The sequence below is a fragment of the Euprymna scolopes genome, chromosome 6, assembly GCF_053919585.1.
Source record: "Euprymna scolopes isolate OS-2025 chromosome 6, ASM5391958v1, whole genome shotgun sequence".
Lineage (NCBI taxonomy): Eukaryota > Metazoa > Mollusca > Cephalopoda > Sepiida > Sepiolidae > Euprymna > Euprymna scolopes.
Window position 1 is genome coordinate 43370169 of NC_136487.1, and position 17898 is coordinate 43388066.

Here is a 17898-nt window from a genome sequence, read left to right on the forward strand (position 1 = left end):
AGAACGCGATCAGATCTTGATCAGAAAAAGACAACACCCCCCGGCAACCTTGCAGACGCGACGTCCAAATCACCATTCTCGCCACGGCCAGAATCGTAACGTAGACCATTTGTCTTTCCCGGTCCCACGGCGGCCTCACGTTGTCCACAACATTGGATACAGTAATTGGGCGAGGATGCTCAGGATCGATGCGAGCCGTCACCCCACTGACATACGACCAGTACTGGCGGAGTTCGCGGCAATCAAAGAAAGCGTGATCCGTAGTTTCCACAGCCGTTGTCCCACAACGGGGACAATCGGGCGACTCCAGAAACACAGATACTACACTTTGATCTTGTCCCGAAGGCCAAGGAACAGACATTATATATATATATATATATATTTATATATATATATATATATATATTACAAGCACACACACACATATATATATATATATATATATATATATATATATATATATATGTAGATATATAAAGGCATATGAATTTACAGATGTATATGTGTATATATACGTATGTATATGTGTATATATACGTATGTATATGTGTATATATATGTATGTATATGCGTATATATATGTATGTATATGTGTATATACATGTATGTATATGTGTATATATATGTATGTATATGCGTATATATATGTATGTTTTTGTGTATATATATGTGTGTTATATACATATATATATGTATATGTATGTATATATATGTATGCATTTATATAAAATGTATACGTATATATATATATAAATGTATATGTATATATACATAAATGTATACGCTTTTATACATGTATATATACATGAATGTATACGCTTCTCTATGCATATATATACATATATATACACATATATATATATATATATAAATGTATGTATGCATTTATATAAAATGTATACGTATATATATATATAAATGTATATGTATATATACATAAATGTATACGCTTTTATACATGTATATATACATGAATGTATACGCTTCTCTATGCATATATATACATATATATACATATATATATATATATAAATGTATACGTATTTTTATATGTATATATATAAATGTATAGGTAGTTTATATGTAAATGTCTTGGTATTTTTTATGTGTGTGTATAAGTATATATATATATATATATATATATATATATATATATATATATAAATGTCTACGTATTTTTATGTATATATTTATATATATATATATATATAAATCTATACATATTTATATGTGTACATATATAAAAGTATACTAATTTACATATGTATATACATAAACACATTTATGTATTCATATATGGATATATTAATGTCTATTTTTTCTTCTATATAAATGTATACGGGTGTATATATAAATGTATGTATATCCGTATTAAATATAAATATTATCCTCACGACTAAATTCAGGATTCTGCTTATATATCTGGAAATATCTATATAATATTGCAATATATGTATAAATATATTCATAATATTATAATACATGTGTAAATATATACAGAATATTATAATATATGCGTCAATATATATATAATGTAGTATATATGTGTAATATATACACATAACATTTCCTACATATATGTGTAAATATATATATATACAAAATTTTAATGTATATGTGTGTATATATATTGTAATGTATATATATATATTTATAATATTTTGATATATATAGGTAAATATGTATAACATTGATATATATATATATATAATTATATATAACGTGAATATATATTTATATATATGTAGATATCTAAAATATTGTAATGTACATATGTTTAAATATATATATATATATTGTAATATATATGTCTTAATATGTGTCTAAGATATATATATATATATATATATATATATATATATATATATAACTACTTCATTTACTCATAAAATTAATATACGAAAGTATAGATTTCTGCGTAAACTTTAAGTATTTACTTCAAAGTGCTCAATACGTAGGTAGAGCTAGTTAGTAATTTATAAAATATATATGGCGATTAAGCTACACTTAATATTCGGCGTTTCATCCACTCTAGTGTTAATATATGTGTAAATATATAAATACACATCTTATTGTAAGAATATATGCGTGTAAATAAATAAAGAAATATATATATATATATATATATATATATATATATATATATATATATATATAATATAAAGCTGAACGTCTGTGTGTGTGCGTGTGTATGTGTGTGTGTCTGTCTGATCACGAATAGGCTTATATATGGTTGGCTATTATAGAAAACTGATCACATAATGATAGAAGATGTATTGAGACACAGGAATGGGTATGTTTGATCTGACATTGTGGGGTCTGCGTTCGCGCCTGGTCCACAAAGTATGGTAATAAAAAATTTAAAAATTGAAAAAAAAAAAAAAAAAACGTTTACAAGGGGTTTTGATATAGATTTACATAATAATATTTTGATAAGTATGCTTTAACTAAAATAGGGATGGTATAATAAAATTGTGGGTCTGCGTTCGCGCCTGGCCTCCACAGAATGGAAATAGGCACAAACTTTAATAAAGACGTTTCATATCTATCTGCATAAGTATACTTTGATAATTATGTTTCAGTTTGAAGAAATATGGTATAATAAAATTATGGGGTGTTCGTTCGCGCCTGAATGCCATAGAGTGGAAATATGTTACAAAGTTTAACAAGGTTTTTTAATTTAGATCCACAGAATATTGTGATAAGTGTTTCAGTGTGAACAGGTATGGTATAATAAATTATGGGGTTTATCTATTTTATTTTTACTTTCATCATAATTTGCTTTGGTTTTGATACCCCCACATTCGAAGCTATCTCTTTACAACAGTTTCTTTTCATAACCTATCATACTTTCATAAATCAGAGTTCATTTTCTGTAGACTGTTTTGAACCCAGTCAACGACGGGTACTTTTGCTAGTCTCTCTCTCTATATATATATATTGTAATATATATATATATATATATATATATATATATATATATATATATATATATATATATATATATGTATATATATATATATATATATATACATATATATATGTGTGTGTGTGTAAATAAATATAGATATATTGTAAATATATATATATATTGTAAAAATAAATACATATAGATGTGTGTGTAATATATAATATATATATATGATAAAAATATACATCAGTGCAAATATACACATTGTATGTATATAGATGTTGCAATAAAAAAGAATATATATAATATTGTAAGTATATATATATACGTGTGAACATATATTCTTTGTATATGTATACATATATTAATTGTGTGTGTATGTCTAAAAATATATTTATTGTAGGTATATGTGTAAATAATATATATTTTAAGTATATGTGTAAATGTGCACAAATATATTGTAGGTGTATATATGTATAGATATGTTTAATTATACATTGCAAGTACACACACACATATATATATATATACAATATTATATATATTTACATACATATATATATACTTACTTATATACATATATATACTTAAAATGTTATATACATATATACACATATATATACTTAAAATATTATATACATATTTACATACGTGTATATACTTACAATATTATAAATATATTTTGATACACATAAAAACTTACAATATTGTGTATATATATATATATATATATATATATATATATATATATATATATATATATATATGGGTGTGTGTGTGTATGTATTTGCAATTTTATATATATTTTTACACATAGACACCTAGAATATTATATATACCGTACCTTCGGGTTGTTGCACCAAATCCGAGGTTGATTACGGAAACTAAAAAAGTGCTCTTTATATGCCTAGTTGACATTGAGCTCTTTTAGCTAGTTGGCGAAATTACAACGGACTTGGCGCAATCACCGCACAGTATGGTACACACACACACACACACACACACACACACACACACACACACACACACACACACACACACACACACACACACACACACACACACATATATGTGTGTGTGTGTGTGTAAGTATCATACTGTGCGGTAATTACGTATATAAGTAACACCATTTATACTGTACTTTTTTTAGTATTAATTAAAAATAAGGAAACAAAAAGTAATTCGAAATGAATAATTTCTATTTTTTCTGCATGAAAAGGAAATCAACATGCCATTGTATACATTTCCAAAACAAATATTCGTTTATTATTATTTTCTTTAAAAATTTAATCTAACAAGAAAAAAAGGAAAACGATTCGATTTTTACTGGAAATAATCCTTTTTGCAATAAAAAAAATCATGCTTGTAAATTGACGTATGTTTGATCCAATCAAAATTTACATAACACTTCCTAGAAATAAACCGAATTTAAGGAATTAGCAAATAAGTATTAAATAAACAGACAAATTAAAAACATATAAATCATTTTTAAGTAAACTGAAATGATTCTAGCTGAAAAGAAACGATGAAGTAAAAAAAAAAAATAAAAAAATTTCTTTGAACAATTTTTAAAAAGAAACAAATAATAAAGTCACTAATGCAGTAATATCTCTTTAAATCAAACTCATAGAAATATCTGTTTTTTGTACAGGTATTTAAAATTGTCGTAGGCTCCTGGAAATTCAGTATGTTATTGCTATACATTTTATGAGGTGACTGATCAATTTTTATGATGTCAGATTCAAAACGAATAGCCACAGAAAAAATTGGAATAGACCCTACTAGAGCTTTTCACAGCTGATGAATTTCCAAAATGAAATCTGGACCTGAAGACACATTAGAAGGACGATATGCAATAAAATTCTGTTTTAAACCTGGAAAAACTGCCACAGAAACACATGGAATGCTCCGGACTGCTTTTGGGCCATTTTGCATGGATTGAGCATGATAAGAGATTCCATGAAGGTAGGGAGTCTGTTAAGAATGATTAGAGTTATGGGAGGAGTAAGAAAGTCAGAACATTAGTTAATTGGCCAAAATAAAGAATTTCATGAATAAGGACCATTATGTGCATATAGACAATAGGTGCACAGTTTGATGTCAGTGTGGGAACTGTACACAATTATTATTTGCGAGGAACTGAAGATGCGGAAAATTTATGCGAAGTTTGTCCCAATTCTCCAGTCCATAACTTCATTTTTGTCACAGACTATTTGACCAAGATGGTCATCAAGACAGTTCCTCATCCTTCATATAGTCCAGACATAGCTCCATGTGACTTCTGGTCCTGGATATGACCTAAAACTATATCCGATGGTGAGGCCCCACCTTGCGGGCCTTAGGGAGCGTGAAGCCACCCTTAAATTGCCATTGCTCCCAAGTCCACTCTGACCCGGAGTGGTAATACCTGTTAGGGTCCCAACTATGGGTTAAATAGAATCTGACTTAAAAAAAAAATATATATACTCCATTAAAAATCGTTCCTCAAAATAACTAGATTCGGCATTAAATAACCCGAACAAGGTTGGTATGCCGTAAAACAAAAACAACCAACCAACCATGTGACTTCTGATTATTCCCTAAGCTCAAGGAAAACCTTAGAGGCTGTCGTTATGAGTAAATTGAAAAGATGAAAGAGGCTGTAACGAAAGTTATTGACATGCTCACACAAGATGACTTACATGGGGCCTATCAGAAGTTGTTGAAACAACAAATGCATTGCAGCCGGAGGAGATTACTTCGAAGGATACTTGAGTTTCATGTGTGTAATATCAATAAAAATGCACACACGAAAAACGCCTGGATACTTATTGAAGCCACCTTGTAATTTAGTTAAGGATGCGTTTCTAAATAATAACGTTATTATTTCAGCACAGTTCGAAGAACTGATTAATTATTGAAATTTATAAGTGTTATAAAACTTGTTTATATATACGTTAAAAATATTTGAACATTAATATATAAACACAGTTTAGTTTACACATGATAACATAGATATTTTCATGGAAATAAGTTTGTATTTCGTAACATAATAATTTGAACGAGGATAAACATTATTTTTAAAACAGATTTTTATACAAAAATATAACTTACAGAAATTATAAACTTGGAACCTTTTTTATATACACACAAAAAACTTTAACAGAATTTAATGAATTTTAAAAATGGAAACAACTAAGGTCAGACTAAACTTTTTTCTAATTTTATTACCCCTATATCGAAAACTCCCAAATATTGAAAACTAAATCTATCTTCCAAATATGTGAATAATACTCTATAAAAATTTAAATATATAATTAAGAGAAGAGAGTGAAAAAAATTTAATGTAAAGATTATTTGTTTAACAGATTTAAAAACTAAAACAAAACAAATTAATTTTCTACTTTATAACAATAAATTCACTATTATTTTAGATCCTTATAAGAAAATATACAATAAAAATAATTAACCTTAATGTTTGATGTTTTATCAAGAAAAAGAATCGTAAAAAATCTCATTTTAAAATTATTTGAAAATGGGTGCACTTTTTAACTAAAATGAACGTGACGTAGTAATTACTGATTAAATATACTTTAAAATAATACAAAACTTTATCCTGGCAAAATTCTCCTTTCAATTGCATGTGTCAAAATCTAAAATAATTCTATATCTTTCGGAAAATAAAATACACTTTTGGATCAGTCTTTATAAATCCCTGGACAATTTCTTTGAAAATTGAAAAAGAAAATTACTACACTACATAATAGTGGTTTATCACTTATTCTGTGATGTAATCAGGTCAGGTGACTTTAGTGCAATGGCCTTCCATTTACAAATTTCATGCTCGAAACCCAGATCCCAGTTGCCACTGCTGATTAAGATCTATTTATCTTACTATTTATCTATTTTCTTACAGTAAGATACACATGCACACACACACACACACACATATACACACTCCTATATATATATATATATATATATATATATATATATATATTTTGTGTATTAGTAATCAGATTTAAAATCTATTTTTCTATTTATTTAAAAAGAAAGTACAACTTTGTTTTATACAGGTCGTGGAATTGCATTCATCTGCAAAATATCTAGCTAATTTGCATATTCTTTTAAACATTCATTTTAATTAATTCCCTATTAGTTTTTTTCGGTTTTCTTATGGGATAATCATCTTTAGTTAACTATTGCATGTAATTATATTCATGAAGATATTCTACATGATTTATACTTGCGTAATATTTGCGTGAAAAGTTTATAGTAAACAAAAATCTCTTTCTCTATATATTCATGTATGCGTATATATATTTGTTTAAAAAATTTTGCCTACCAAACTCCTCTGTCAATTTTTGGTCTACAGACATGAAACTTCGTACGTAAGGTATTCGGAACTCATGCGAAACTTTATATTTGGGTTATAGCCGGGGAAAATCCGTGCAAATATGCAAAGATTAAAAAGTTGAAATTTGCCAGGTGAAGGTCGAACGAAGGCATTACACATATACATGCATAACGTAATAGTTATTGGTTCGTGTTTTAAATTTTAGCCTTGCAGCAAAGATGTCTTCATAGGTCAGGCATTAAAATCAAATGAAAAAATAAATCGTAAGCTAAACGTTTTGGTTTTGATTCTGGATAGTGGCGCGCAATATTTTTTTTTAGACTTTTTAAAGACTTTTAAAGACTTTTTACATAATTTAGCCCAATATAATATAATAATAAATACGAAATATGCATTAATCAAAATATCATATTTAAGCGTATTTTAAGACCGGGCAGTGCCGGGCGGTCTGCTATATATAATATAATATAATACAATATAATATAATATAATATAATATATATATATAATATATATATATATATATATATATATATATATATATATATATATATATATATATATATATACACGAGCAAACAGTTGTTTAAACATGTTAAAAACACTTTGAAATGAGTTAAAAACATATTTAATCTGAAAAGGAAACACTAGATAAGTGGATAGTCCTTAATCCGCAGAGTTTCGAAGAAATACTTTCCTTCTCATCAGAGGGCAGGAATTAGCAAAATGCGGGATCGGATTTTTGCATGCAAAAGTATTTGATGAAACAACAAGTAAGTCAAAGATCTTATTTGAAAACAAAAAAAGTGAAGCAGAGGGAATATGGTGAAGAAAAAGGTGATTACACATGAATGGATAGTCCGGTGGAAGATAAATAATCCAGTAACGGTAAAATCCAAATATATAACTTCAAGAAAGTTAATTGAATTTCCATTTGCACAAGTAAAATCCAATGGAATCCCGTAATTGGAAAAAGATGGTCCATAATAACCCATGGAAAATTTCACAAAAATGTGTACAAGGAAAAAAGGAAAAAATTCCAATAATATTAATAAAAGAAAAATAAGATATGCTTTTCACTGTACTGCCGAGATATAAATATAAATAAGAAAGATCAAGGAATATATATATATATATATATATATATATATATATATATATATATATATATATGAGGGGCGTTCCAAAAGTAATGTCTCTTAGTTTTCCCGCCCGAGTGAATCAGAGAGTATTGCAAATTGCATTGTTATAATGCCTAACATTTATGGCCTGAACGTTTTATCTCACTGTTGCAGATAGTGACGCTGGGAGACCTCTAAAAAGGCAACTCCTGTCATGGATGTGCATCAGAAGCAGAGATGCATCATTTAATTCCTCGATGCAGAAAAAATTGGACCGCACAACACTCACCAGCGCACGTTGAACGTTTACGAAGCAATTCGCCGATTTCAAAGTCGAGACAGAAATATGAGTGACAAAACTTTGGACTTTTTCGACCGATGCATCAAAATAGGCTGGCAGAAGTGCATTGTGAATGGTGGCGACTATGTAGAAAAATTATGAAACACAAAAGGTCACTTGTTTTAATGGTACTACTCGCGTCTTCGTAACTTTTCAACATATTTGCTTTTTATTTAAAGAATAGCAGGCCTTACTTTTTGAACACTTTGGCACACACACACACACACACACACACACACACACACACACACACACACACACACACACACACACACACACACACACACATATATATATACCTGTATGTGTCTGTAGGTATTTAATTATTATAGTAAAATATAATTATGACAGCCCCTTTAAGAAACTCGTTTCTTAGCGTTGAGCACTTTCAGTTGAATTAAGTCGGTCAATTTAGCTCTTAAGCATAGATTATCCTATAACTGACGTAAAGAACATTTAAAATGTTTAAATTCAGCGTTATTTCACGCGGTTAATGGTAGCCGAATGGATACGGTCTTTTCTAATCGAACCAGAGATGGCTGGTACTGCCGAGTTCGAATCTGTCGACTAGTGTTAATCGTGAGTACCTGCACTGAAGATTCCCGCAAGTGTCTGTAGGTATTTGATTATTTAATTATTACAGTAACAAAATAATTATTTATATTTTAGGACCATTTTAAAAGTAAAATCACCTTTTTTTTTAAATCAAATATTTAAATTTATGGAAGGAAACAGGGGAGATAAGCGGCCCTGATCACAAAAGAGTGGAATTTGATGCAGATTGCAGAGTTCTTACTTTTAGTTTCTTAGTTGTTTTTTTTTTATTGTTGAAGTTGTTTAGTATTTGATTGTGGTTTGTAACCGTTTCAAATTCCCTAAACCCGATAAATGTATGTGAGCATTTTTTTTATTATTAAAATGTTAGGTGAAAGTACACAATAGTTACAAAAAGCTGCCACCTTCCATGTTAAAAATGGATTTCTAAATTAAAAAAAAGTTATTATTGCAGCACATTTAGTATTCTGTTGCATTTTAAAAATATTTATTTTGATATGTTTGTGTAAAAATTTGCGACAAACGACGATGGCAACAACGATGACGTCGGCGACAGCGACAAAGACCATAAGAAGAAGAAAAAAAGAATAAGATTTTGTTTTGCCTTCATTGAGACAAAACTAAGCGTGCAAAGGTAAACATTTTAGTTTTTCTTATCCGATTGTTTGTTGTCTTGTTAGATGACGCCATGTTGTTTAGTTTATAATAGTTATTTGTAACCGCTCGAAATTCCCTTAATCCCATATTCCATCAATCAGGTAGACATATGTGAACAGCTAATTAAATTGCCAGGAACTTTATAATGATTTCGGAAAAGAAGGGTTCGTATCTACATAGAGTAGTCATAATGAGCGAATGCCAAATGTATGGAATAAAAAAGTAAACACGGAGAGCGCGGTTGGGTAAAATATGACAGATATATTAAAATTCCCGATGTCACTCTGAGAGGGGAGGATATAATAATTACTAGCGGTGGGGAGGGGGAGGGCAGCTTTGGTCGGTCGTAAAATACGCTTAAATATGATATTTTAATTTGCCCAGATTTCATATATGTTATTATAGAGTCGTGATTTCAAAAGTAAAAAAAAGTATTTGGGTGCCATCAGCTAGAATTTAAACTGAAAGAAAAAAATGTAGCATTCGAAGCTCGTGACGTTACCACTGTATCAACGCGACACGCATATGAACTGATTAAAAATAAACTAAGATGAATGTACAAATTTTTTAACGATGTTTTCAATTTTGACCCATCTTTGACTCCTTAAAAACTATTTTAACCAACTAAAGACCCATAAAAGAACGGCCCGTTAAAAATCCAATCATTTGAAGCACCTAGCGCTGCTCTATGACTTTTAGTTTCGGAGGGGATACAGTTTGACAATATAGACACACAGACAGACATAGTTTTATAAATTAGACTGGGGGGGGGCGCCCGGCTTTGCCTGGGTGTAAAATACACTTAAATATGATATTTTAATTTGTCCAGATTTAATATATTTTTATAGAGTCGTGATTTCAAAAGTAAAAAAATAAAATGTATTGGGGTGCCATCACTTAGAATCGAAACCGAAACTGTGGCATTAAATGCTGGTTACGTTACCATTGTACCAATATTACACGCATTTGAACTGATTGAAAGTATAAAGTAAGATGAATACACAAAACGTATAACGATTTTTTCAATTTTGACCCATTTTATACTCTTTTAAAAACTATTTTAATCGGCTAAAGACCCATAAAAGTACGATCCGTAAAAAATCCAATCAGCTGAGGCCCCTAGTGCTGCTCTGCGACTTTTAGTTTCAGAGGAGATAGAGTTTGAAAATATGAAGACAGACAGATATAGCCTTTTATATATTAGACTACGTATCTTGATCTCACATCTAAATACGGTTTGTTGTGGAGAGTAACACTCCTCGGAACTATTTGAGGAATTTATGATAATGAATGGAATCGATTTATAATTTACGCAAAACCTAAAACAGGTTTTGACAGGTATCGATTTTATGTGTGGCATCTGTTTTTGTATTACTATCATATTTTTTCTCGACGGAAAAAATCGTTTTCATTTTATTAATTAATAATAGAGATATTATGTTGGTGCAAAAATTATGCCGTTTTCTGACGTATATAAATCTGATAAAAAACGACATTATTTTTTGCATTAACCTAATATTTTGACATTTTTTATTGAGAAAGTCTTTATTTTTAGATTGCTGAGTTTTGATTCACGGACATATTATTTCTAGGACTTTTCAAACAATGGAAGTCAAAGTTTACAGCTAGAATAAAAGAACTATTTTTTCGCCCTCTAACTCATTAAAGGTTTTATACGTATGAGTGCAGAAATGCTCCAAGGTTCCATAAAGAAATATACGTGTGAACACATATTTACACACACAATCATACACACATACAATGTTATTTATTTACACACAGATGTGTCTACGTGGATTTCATTTTAATCAATTTTTCTTTGAGCAAAAGGACTTGAACAATAATTTTAAAAAATTAATTTAAAAAACAGGAACATACAAAACTAATTAAATTAAAAAATGGAAAAATTAATACAAACGTTCCATGCTGTAACTATGGATGCTCATTCTTGAAAAGAAAAGGAAACCTGTCCATTCGTTTTGCCCCCGCCACCTCTGCCTCCTACCTTGTCCCTCAACTACCCGATGTCATTTTCAGATACTTTTCAAATTCTGTGAAGTTGACTTTAAATTTAACGTAAACATTCCGATTAATTAAAACGTAAGTTTGTATTTTTTTAAGTGTTAATTTTTTCAATAATTATAAATTGTTTCTCTTCCACTTTGAATTCTGTATAGATATTAATAAATAATAGTGTTAACTTTTTTTCAATGAATAAATTGTCAGTATAATTAATGAATTTAATTAACATTTATGCCGTTTAAAGTTTATGAAAGTTTAAATTCTATTAATAATTGTTTGAACTTTTATAATGAATAAATTGGCATTGTAACTTAGTGAATTAAATTAACTGAATTTTTAAATTGCATTGTTAAATAGTAATGAAATTGTCATTAATGCGCTTCCGTAGTTCTTTGAATTTTGCCGCGATGACTTTTTTTGATATGAAACAAATCTTATTGCTACCATGGCCATATTTTTGGATGATTATTACAATTTTTAGCAAAAGTTAAGTACAGTTATTGTATTAATTCATTATTTTAAGGCTTTAACTTAATACTTACCTTGGAAATAATTCCAGAAAACTTATATTTCTCTTGCCAGAAAAATGTAAACACGATATTTGTCATAATGAATGTTTATGTGAAATGTACGGTATTTTAGATTTTATATAAAATCATTCCACGTATTTTTTTATTTCACACGCTATTTTTTCTTTGAGAAATTAACTTTAAGCTTTTAAACATAATCAAAAAATAACCGAAAATTAAAAAAAATATTATGATTAACCGGAGTTCAAAACCAGGTCCATACCTAAGCAGCCATTTGAATTGCCCGTACCTACCTAATATCATAGGTTATAGCATTATGTGCCATCTGATAGTTCCAAAGTTTCAGTCTACGTGACCTTGTATTCACCACAAATGTATTTTCATTAAATTTCCAGGAATATATATATTTTAATTCATTAATCATCGATGTTTTTATTGGACCCAGTTTTTATTCACTATATAATTTTTTTTTACACAGTGATCACCACTTATCAAGGCCCTGAACCCACTCAGGGATAAGGGTTATTGCAAGTACATTACGCTAGTGTGGAGATTTGATGAAGTATTTACTTAAGGGCGCGGTTCATTAGGAATTTGTTAACATTGGACTTGAACACATCCAAGTTGTAGTTCGGTGGGAAGCAGGCAGACGGAACAGAGTTCCACAGGCGTGCAGTTCTAAGAAAGAAGCTTTGTTCATGGAATCCACGTTTTGATTTAGGCACAGATATAGAGTGGGGGGAATTTTTCACAGTGGATTCGAGGGGGTACCAGAGATTGGAGTTCAGACGAGCACTTGCCCTGGTATAAAGATAAAACAAGGATAGGCTCGCAACGTCTCTTCTGTGGGAGAGAGGTTGCAGGGTAGAGAAAAGGGCATCCCCCACTAAGCCACGAAGTCTATTTTGTACTCTGTCAAGGCAGGATAGGCTGTTTTTTGCAGCTCCTGCCCAGATATGGCAACAGTATTCCATCCTTGGACGTACTTGGCTTTTATATAGATAAAGAATTGCATCAGTAGTGAGATATCTTCTGGAGCGGTAGAAGGATCCCACCATCTTTCCAGTGACCTTGGCAACAGAATTAATGAATTATTTATAACGTATTGTTGTCAATTATCGAACTTTATGCGGAACGAAAAAAAAACATCAGATATTTCATTCAAAACGAGGCTAAACAATCTTTAACCGATTTTAATAAAAAATAAACGCCATTACATATTGTCCAGCTAAATGAAAACTCATGTCATTTTGGAATCCGTATGGTACCGGGTAACATTTAAATGGAATCAAGTCCAGGCGACTTCCTCCGCAGAAGAAAGTTTCTAGGCAATTAAATACACAAGCGATCCCCAGTTGCATGTGTATTGGTGGTGTTGTTTATCTGTTTGTTTTTAAGGAAGGTTTCGCTTTTTGACTACATACAACACCTGGTATACCAAAATAAGTCACCCATCTAGTACTGAGCAGACTCAAAGTCGCTTAATTTTGATAATCTAATATATAAACGACTATATGCCTGTCTGTATGTCGGCTGTCTGTCTGTTTCCATATTTTCAAACTCCATCTCCTCCGAAACTAAAAGTCGCAGAGAGGCGCTAGGGTCTCAAATGATTGGATTTTTATAGACTGTTCTTTTATAGGTCTTTAGCGGTATAAAATAGTTTTAAGGGGTCAAAAATGAGTCACAATTGAAAAAATGGTTATAAATTTTTTCTATTCATCTTTATTTTTAATTTTTAATTAGTTCATATGCGTGTCACGCTGGTACAGTGGTAACTTCACCAGCTTGTAATGCTACAGTTTTAGTTTCGATTCCAGCTGATGGCACTCAAATACATTTTTTTTTACTTTTGAAATCACGACTCTATAATAATATATATGAAATCTGGACAAATTAAAATATCATATTTAAGCGTATGTTACTCGCGGGCAAAGCCGGGTGACCCTCCCCCCCTGGTCTAACATAAATTGTTGTGATTATGCCATACATATACTTTCAAAATGCATTCCCTCTTTTTCCCAGGCACTTATTCACACATGGCGTCTCTGGCGAAAATTTTACGAGAAGTTTGCAATATTAATGTCCACATCTTTCGATATCTTTCAACTCATTTTACAAATTAAAATGATGCGTGTTTTAACTTGATAGTTACAGTCCAACCTTCTTTTAAAGAATCTTTCGAAAATGCCGAAAGACAAATAAAAAAACAACTCATTTCTGTCAAAATTAATGTGGTTGTTTGGGACCGGAAGTTAAAAATAATTGTAAGGTATAACAAGTTTCAGAAACCAAATTTCCCGCATACGCATTGAAAAAACAATGAAATTTAAATGCAGCCACAAATGTTGGCGAGATTCATGTGGCCCCTCCTGTAAGTACCTAAGATCTTTCTAGAAATAATTCTTACTAGCGGGACCTGTGGAAATTCCACAGGGGACTCATTCATATGTAATATATTGATGTTGGCATTCTGTAGATGTTCAGTGTAAATGGAGACGCTCTAATATTATTGTAGCTTTTTTTTAAATTAAAATTGCAAAGGTATTTATCTAAGCTAGCAGGGATGCCCGGCAAAGCCCGGTCGTAAATATGCTTAAATATGATAATTTAATTATTGTAGATTTCGTACATATTAATGTAGAGTTAATGTTCTATCGATTTTTATATATTATAAAGTGTCGATTTCAAAAATAAAAAAATGTATCCAATTGACTTGGGTGCAATAGCTTGAATCGAAACCGAAATAAAAACTTATGAAAAATATATATGTATATATATGTAACTTGAGTTTCTTCAGCCATAATCGAAACCGAAACCAAAACTTATGAAGAATTCTTGATAAAATTATATATATATATATATATATATATATATATATATATATATATATATATATATATATATATATATATATATAAAAGAAGATTACTAAGGTAGCATTAGCTAAAATCAAAACCGACACCAAGACTTATAATGAATTCTTGATAAAATTATTTTAAAAAAGTAGATTATTGGAGTGCCAGTAGCTATAATCGAAACCAAAACAAAAACTTATGAGGAATTCTTGGTAAAATTATTTATGACAAGAAATGGAAGTACATAACAATTAAACGACCCGGATGTAAGCGTGACACAGAAAATAACACACACGCTATCGTATAAATATATAGACTAGAAAAACATCAGGAAAACTAATGCAAACAATAGAACCATATTGTACATACGGAATGAATGAATGAATAGAAATCAGTAAGACTGTTTAGTGTCTACTAGCTATTTTTATTTTTTTTATTTTTTATTTTTTACTCACGTTCATCAATAACAAGGTATATCGCCACTGAGACGTAAGGGCTACTATTTGGGACCATGCATAGGAAAGATTAACAAGATGTTGGTTTACGCTACATTTAAATTTCTGCATGTCAGCACAGCCAGGGAAGCAGGAAGGGAATTCCAAAGTCTAACTGTTCGAGGGAAGAAACTTATTTGACTTTACTCGTTTATATATTTACTATCATGGCTAGTTGGCGTCGCTCGGGTTCTCTTTTCCGCAGATTATAGAAAAAAACAGAAAAGTAAAAAGAAAAAAACCCCTGCTAAATGCTATAATTTTAGATGTTTATGTTCAGTTCAGGATAAAATCAGAGTAAAACATATTATACCCGCGTGAGTTTCAAACTCAAAACCTCTACCTCCAATTCTGATCAAATTACATGTTTTCGATATTAAAATATATAAAATTTAGAGCTTAAGCTAAAGTGGTCTTCCCAAGAAATTGAAATTCAGGGAATCCTTCTTTATTGGGGTCGAATGACTATGGGTCAAATTTAATGCAAATCTGAAACATTTCAAGTTTCAAATAAGAAGTTGTGACTGCATTGTGTCCAATTCAACTTTTTAAAATACTCAAAGAGATTGAAATTTTGGGAATAATTTATTCATTAACTAGCCTGGGTGCCCGGCGTTGCTCGGGTGTTTGGATGTGTGTGTTGAGCAAAATAAATAAATAAATAAATAAATTAAAAATTAAGTGGTAGTAGGCAGACAGGCTCAAACCCGTACCGCGAAGGAGGAAAAGAACGTGAAAAAAGTGACGTCTTTGCCATTGCGTCCGTCGTCAAAGCGAAAGTGGCGAAGGTTTTAATTAAGACTAGTCAATCGAAAAGAAGGAATGACTTTCGAAAATATCAGCAGAAAAAGCGACCTCTCCTTGTAGAAAAGTGCCCAGTTGAGGGTGAAAGAAGTAATGTTTTCGGTCAATTTTTCGATATATGTCGTCCGAAGGGTCGAGCTTCAAAATAATACCGATCTCGTGAAATCTGTCGCATCTGTCGAAAGTTTTAGGCAGCCATACATACATAATACATACATACATACATTTAAACAGACAGGTGAAAGTTATATTATAGAAAATGCTTCATACTTATTAAAATTTCAGAAGAATCGGAACTATTTGAATTGCCACGAGAGACTTTGCCTCTCCTTCTATAAAACTAAACTACAAATGGCTCTCATTATCAACCATTGTGCCTAACAGCCGTGTTTCAAAATTCATGTTAATATGTTAATATGTAAGGAATGTGTCTTTCAATATAAGTATATATAAACATATACATATACCTAACTTTATATGAATAGACAGATAATCAAAGGTGAATGTTACGGTCAGCTGTATCAAAATAACCATTGTTTTTTTGGCGGCGGTGGGGTTACTTAACTTTAATTTTGCAATATCAGTTTTCTTGGTTCCATGTGGTGTGCTTTATCTTTTTATTTTACTTCTATTATAGTTTCTATATAGCCGGTTAGTGTTTGTACTTCATGTGAGATAGTTTCCGCATTCAAGGGCTTTCCTTGTTATTATTATTTCTGTAAACAGCCAAACACAAAATGTGGCAACAGAAAAAGAAGTAGAGCCAACATCGACTGACACCATACCAAATAGTCGGGAAAGTTTGAGGATGGAAAGACCGAGGAGAAAGAGCACTGACCAGACCTCCACGGAAAGAGCGCAAAAAAGACTATAACCTTAAGGAGGCTTACTGCCATCTTATTCCAGTGAAGACCAATGGTCATTGTAAGCGAGAAGTCAATGGTAAGCGGCTGTTGCGATGATGCAAATTCATTTGCAAACATTACAGACAGAGGTAGAGAGTACTGTAAATTTGGGGGAGACTTATTGTCAACCGGACTCCAGTGAACACTACCGGTTGTTGTAAGTGAGCACTTTGCGATGACCTGTGTGAAAACTCCTAATTAGTGAATAATTTATATATCTATAAACATTAGTGTGTATGTGTGTGTGAAGATACTTCTCAATCTATATACTCAACGAATTTTTCATCTACAGATTTGAAATTTGGTATATAGGGTATTCAGACACGTGGAAAACATTTTTAATCCGTTTTCATAAAAAAAAAATG